Consider the following 6,970-nt stretch of genomic DNA (forward strand, 5'->3'; position numbering starts at 1 on the left):
ATTTAAATGTATTGTCGGAAGGGCTGTGGTCTCCATTCATGTAATACATTAAATATATACATCAGATGGTATTGGGGAGCTATTTCATAGGGTTTTCACAGGTACATTATTTACCCATTTCAATCTTATACCAACCAACCCTATGCTTGGTGTGACTGTTATGGACAGAGCAGACCATCTGATATGCCCTTACATTTTAATTCCAGGTTGCATATTACAATATTTAAGAGGACCAGTGCTTCTACAATGAAACACATCTCACATCTGTGCTGTTTGAGAGAGATGTTGTTAGACTACATTGTATCATTGTTTCCTCTTCTGAGGGCACTGGTGGGGAACAACATTTCAATTCACATAGACAATGAGTATTTCAAGTTTAGCACTATATCCACACGTTTGAATTATCTGTTTGATGATGAAGGGGGAGATTGAATTAAGCAATGAGGCCCGAGGAGGTGTGGTATATGGCCAATATACGACGGCTAAGGGCTGTTCTTCTCGTTGAACTGGTTACCAACGTAATTAGATCAGTAAAAATAAATGTTTTGTCATACCCAGCCAATCAGCATTCATGGCTCGAACCACCCAGTTTATAATTTACAATTTGCAATGTGGGTTGACAACTAGGTTTGGCCTCCAGTCAATTTGTTGCTGAGTTAGTAGCTAGTCTGCGGGCCAGAACATAATTAGCCTATTAACAAATAGCCTATAGCTGCCCAATTCATAGTCCTACACAGTGTAGGCTACACTACACATTTAACACGTGGTTAGTGGGCTAATCAATTCAATGACCATAACATAATGTTGATCTGATTACAGTGGTAAAATCACCAATATCTATATTAATAGTCCTACCTGTTCTATTACAATAGATTCATCGTATTTCTCCAATGCTAAACCAGTGTGTCTTGTTTGCATCGACACTGTCGCTGTTCGCAAAGAATTCAATCTGAGATGTCATTATGAATCTAAGCATGGTACTTTCAGAAGTAGATGTTCCACCCCAGACATGAGGCTGAAGTCTGACGCAGAAAGGAAGGTGGGCCTAAGGAGTGAACACCCTATGTGCTTTACAGCGGCGATTTTAGCATGTACATATTTTATTATTATTATTTAACCTTTATTTAACTAGGCGGTTCTTATGACTTACACAAATCCACAAGAGTCAGTAGAAACCATTTTTGTTTTTAGCAAGTCAGCCATATCAGCTATGTTTTTTTAAAGGCATTAAATATGGCTGAATGAACTGTTTCGCTACCCGACTAAACTCTGGTGGCCGATAGCCAGGTGTGGCAGTGGTAAGGATTCACTCCATGGTGTTGAAAGGAAAGCTCAAGGTTTATGCTGAACTAACTGACATTCTGTTACAAATGGTTTACTATTCTGGATTTAGACTGTCTGCTAATTCAGGTCTAAGTAGGGGTTCAATCTATTCCTTTTGACAATGTAGAACTACTGAAACCATTGTAAGACAGACTTTTTGTTGGCCTTTAACGCGTCAGCATACTTCCCAGCCGAAACAGTGCACTTATTGGCTTATTTGCATATTCAAGCCTGTCTCAAAATACAACACCCCTTTAATTAAGACATAAGATTTTTAACTGACTGGCTTTTCAAAGACAGCTTGAAACGTTTTGTTCTCTTGTTGGAAGCAATAATTCCCCATTGCTGACGTGTACTCATGTATAAATGGGCTGATCTCAACAGCGTATTCACAAGCTGGTGATTGAAAGACCGCTCGTGGGCTACTCCAGCCAATAGAATTCTACTCGGTTCGTTATTCATTATTTACAATACATTTCTACTGTTTTCCACAAGAGCTTCAAAATAAAGATAATAAACAAGGAAAAGCACACCTGTTGATCACAGGAAGTAACCTAACAGGAGTTCATCATTAAGGCCTCTAGGACTCTCTGTTGATTACAGGAAGTAACCTAACAGGAGTTCATCATTAAGGCCTCTAGGACTCTCTGTTGATTACAGGAAGTAACCTAACAGGAGTTCACCATTAAGGCCTCTAGGACTCTCTGTTTGTAGCCTCGTAGGAACCATCCTGATCTCACGGATACATAAAGCTTAACAGAATGTAAGCTCAAGAGATCAGGACGGCTCGTACGAGACTCATGGATATAATATGTCTCTCTGTAAGTCATGGATATAATATGTCTCTCTGTAAGTCATGGATATAATATGTCTCTCTGTAAGTCATGGATATAATATGTCTCTCTCTGTAAGTCATGGATATAATATGTCTCTGTAAGTCATGGATATAATATGTCTCTCTAAGTCATGGATATAATATGTCTCTCTGTTTGTAAGTCATGGATATAATATGTCTCTCTGTAAGTCATGGATATAATATGTCTCTCTGTAAGTCATGGATATAATATGTCTCTCTGTAAGTCATGGATATCATATGTCTCCGTTTGTAAGTCATGGATATAATATGTCTCTGTTTGTAAGTCATGGATATAATATGTCTCTCTGTAAGTCATGGATATAATATGTCTCTCTGTAAGTCATGGATATAATATGTCTCTGTAAGTCATGGATATAATATGTCTCTCTGTAAGTCATGGATATAATATGTCTCTCTCTGTAAGTCATGGATATAATATGTCTCTCTGTAAGTCATGGATATAATATGTCTCTCTCTGTAAGTCATGGATATAATATGTCTCTGTTTGTAAGTCATGGATATAATATGTCTCTGTTTGTAAGTCATGGATATAATATGTCTCTCTCTGTAAGTCATGGATATAATATGTCTCTCTGTAAGTCATGGATATAATATGTCTCTGTTTGTAAGTCATGGATATAATATGTCTCTGTTTGTAAGTCATGGATATAATATGTCTCTGTTTGTAAGTCATGGACATAATATGTCTCTCTGTAAGTCATGGATATAATATGTCTCTGTTTGTAACAACAATTATTCTCCATCACCTCCTCTCTTAAGTGTCTGTCCAACTTCTAAGCCCTGGAACCTCAGTTGACACACATCATGTCCGACCACAAAGTTTCTGGCTACAGGGGATTTCTCATCACCAGTTCTGATGTTGCTCTTGTTCTCTGTAATACAAACTTTCAATTCTCTTTTAAACTTCCCAACATCATAATAGCCACATGGGCACATCAGGAAATATACCACAAGTGTTGTTTAACAGGAAATTCAACCCGACATACATTTTATTTCCGGTATGAGGGTGAAGGAAGAAATCCCCCTTGGTCATTACATTACAGTTGTCACAATGATCTGAGGGGAGGGTGGATAGGAAATGCTGAGGGGAAACATATTCATCTGCTCCTACCAGACTGTCCCTCAGGTTTCTAGCATGTTTATCTGCTCCTACCAGACTGTCCCTCAGGTTTCTAGCATGTTTATCTGCTCCTACCAGACTGTCCCTCAGGTTTCTAGTATGTTTATCTGCTCCTACCAGACTGTCCCTCAGGTTTCTAGTATGTTTATCTGCTCCTACCAGGCTGTCCCTCAGGTTTCTAGTATGTTTATCTGCTCCTACCAGACTGTCCCTCAGGTTTCTAACATGTTTATCTGCTCCTACCAGACTGTCCCTCAGGTTTCTAGTATGTTTATCTGCTCCTACCAGACTGTCCCTCAGGTTTCTAGCATGTTTATCTGTTCCTACCAGACTGTCCCTCAGGTTTCTAGTATGTTTATCTGCTCCTACCAGACTGTCCCTCAGGTTTCTAGTATGTTTATCTGCTCCTACCAGACTGTCCCTCAGGTTTCTAGTATGTTTATCTGCTCCTACCAGGCTGTCCCTCAGGTTTCTAGTATGTTTATCTGCTCCTACCAGACTGTCCCTCAGGTTTCTAGTATGTTTATCTGCTCCTACCAGACTGTCCGTCAGGTTTCTAGTATGTTTATCTGCTCCTACCAGGCTGTCCCTCAGGTTTCTAGTATGTTTATCTGCTCCTACCAGACTGTCCCTCAGGTTTCTAGTATGTTTATCTGCTCCTACCAGGCTGTCCCTCAGGTTTCTAGTATGTTTATCTGCTCCTACCAGACTGTCCCTCAGGTTTCTAGCATGTTTATCTGCTCCTACCAGACTGTCCCTCAGGTTTCTAGTATGTTTATCTGCTCCTACCAGACTGTCCCTCAGGTTTCTAGCATGTTTATCTGCTCCTACCAGACTGTCCCTCAGGTTTCTAGTATGTTTATCTGCTCCTACCAGACTGTCCCTCAGGTTTCTAGTATGTTTATCTGCTCCTACCAGACTGTCCCTCAGGTTTCTAGCATGTTTCTCTGCTCCTACCAGACTTGCCTATGCCGCTCGGCCATCGCTCATCCATATATTTATATGGACATATTCTTATTCCATCCATTTACATTTGTGTGTATAAGGTAGTTGTTGTGGAATTGATAGATTACTTGTTGCTGTTGGAACTAGAAACACAAGCATTTCGCTACACTTGCATTAACATCTGCTAACCATGTGTATGTGACCAATAACATTTGATTTGATTTGATCTCTCTCACGAGTGCTTTCGCACAACAGCCGCTGTGGCTCTCCTGCAAGGGAAAGCTTCAATCCATTTAGAAAACATGTCAACAATCACCCAACAATAATTATTCCCCCACAAGGGATCAACTCAATGAAGTCCATCATTAAGTGCTCACGCGGGGGATATTGAAATGCCGCGTCCATCATTGTTAGTCAAACAAATCCAACATTTATTGCAGAAATGTTCTGCAGAAACAGTCAAACCTACTGTACACCAATATTTATTTACAAGATCCACCATTCCTCCTTTAGACACATGATCCTGACCATGTGACAATTTTGTGAGGAAGTGGAATGTACAACGGGGCATGGCAGGTCTGCTCCACTCATCCAGCCATACACCCGAGGCGTCCTTATGACAGCACCCAGCCCACTTGCGTTTCTCTGAATCATCAGCCGTAGCCTGTAAAGCAACGATATCATTAACAGATAAAAAGTTGGTGGGAGCTGGAACTATCGCCATCTGTCAGAGGGGGCCTGATACTTTATCACTGAGGTTAATGAGGGGAGTTGAACAGCCTCCAACAGACAGGACACAAGCTTACCGTGAGCAATTTGTTTTCCAGAGAAAGTCAAAAACCCTCTATTCTTCCACAATGTTCCAAAGTCATTCACTACAACGCATATCTACTGTCGGTGTATATGTTAACAGAGCTATCTTTAGCCGAAATACAAGCTTTAGTCAAACCAAATAATTGCCCTGCACTCTCCATCGTATCTAAAATAGTCACAACTGCGTTACCAACTAATAGGGTCTTATTTATCATTACGCTGAGCAGACCCTTCTACAAAAAACTCTAAATCCAGATTTTCTAGTGGGGTGTCTCAAGTCCAACCTAGGCCTACAGTCAATCTCAATAGCCAATCACAGCCCTCACAAAACAAAAACATGTCAAACCAGTTATAATTATAAAACAAATAACGCTATTGATATCAATTTAAAAAGCTTCTATGAAAATCTATATCAAATCAGAATGAAATAACAGTGGGACTGATCTACAGCCTTCTTAGACTCAACTATCAGCAAAAAAATGATCAAAGAAATGACCTAAAAGTAAATATTAGACACTGTTAAACATTCAGGTGAAGAAAAGCACCAGGTATGGACAGCACCAGGTATGGACAGCACCAGGTATGGACAGCACCAGGTATGGACAGCTTTCCCATACAATTTTATTTGACATTCTGGGACAAAGTAGCGGCCAAATTTACTCAAGTGACAACACACGTTCTGTATCAAACAATTTCAGTTATACTAAATTCAGGAAAATCTGGAGAGTCCCCTACTGATTATAGACCCACAAGTTTAACAAACTGTGACAGTCAAATAATAAAGCTTCTAAGAATGGCAAAAGTATTACCAGACTAACATATCAATCTTACAGAGTATATTAAAAATAGACCAAAAAAAACACATTTCAGTTTAATACAATACGCAAAAAAAAAAAGATATAGATTTATCAAAAATGGTGGTTGATGCCGAAAAGGCTTTTGACTGTCTTGAAGGGCCTTTTCTATTCAAAACTTTAGAAACTTAAAATTTGAGCAGAAAAAATACATTTTATAAAAAGATTGTATAAATGTCAGAAAGCTAAAATATACAAAAATATATTATCTGATGAAATAGTTTTATAAAGGAGCACAAGACAGGGATGTCCCCTCTCCCTCCTGTTTGCTATGGCAATTGAACCGCTTGCAGAAAGAATTAGACAGGACCCAAACGTAACAGGTATCAGTATTGGTAAACATGAATATAAAATAAACTTATTTACAGATGATCTCCTGATATACCTGACCAATATTGGACAACAAAATATGAAATACTTTGGATGCTTAATAAGTGACAACAAATAACAAAACACTATATAAAGATAACTTTATTCCATTACATAACAATATGACAGCAGATATAATTAAATGTAATAATCTTTCCAATCTGACAGGTAGAATAAACCTCCTAAAGAATGGCATGGCTCCCAAAGTTTTAGTATTTATTTTCCATAATACCAATTACCCCACATTCTTTAAAAGTATCCTGCCATAAGACTGTATATGGACAAATAAAATTCATAGAATAAAAAGGAAAGTTTCACATCTTCCTAAATCTGAGGGTGGTTTTAACCTTCCAGATTAGGAATTGTATCAACTCACTACTCAAGGCTGTTACTTTCGACATATAGTTAAATGCACTAAAGAGGAACAATGGGTGTTTGGTTCATATTGAAGATGTGCATGTTCATCCCCAGAATATTTTACATGTTTATATTCAAAAGATAAAGATAAAAACATGAATAACTTCATAGTTAAGAACATTATAACTGTAACGTCCTGACCAGAGTTATTATGTGTTTTGCTTGTTTAGTGTTGGTCAGGACGTGAGCTGGGTGGGAATTTCTATGTTGTGTGTCTAGTTTGTCTGTTTCTGTGTCCAGCCTAATATGGTT

Source organism: Salvelinus namaycush, chromosome 40 (genome assembly GCF_016432855.1).
Source record: "Salvelinus namaycush isolate Seneca chromosome 40, SaNama_1.0, whole genome shotgun sequence".
Taxonomy (NCBI): Eukaryota; Metazoa; Chordata; class Actinopteri; order Salmoniformes; family Salmonidae; genus Salvelinus; species Salvelinus namaycush.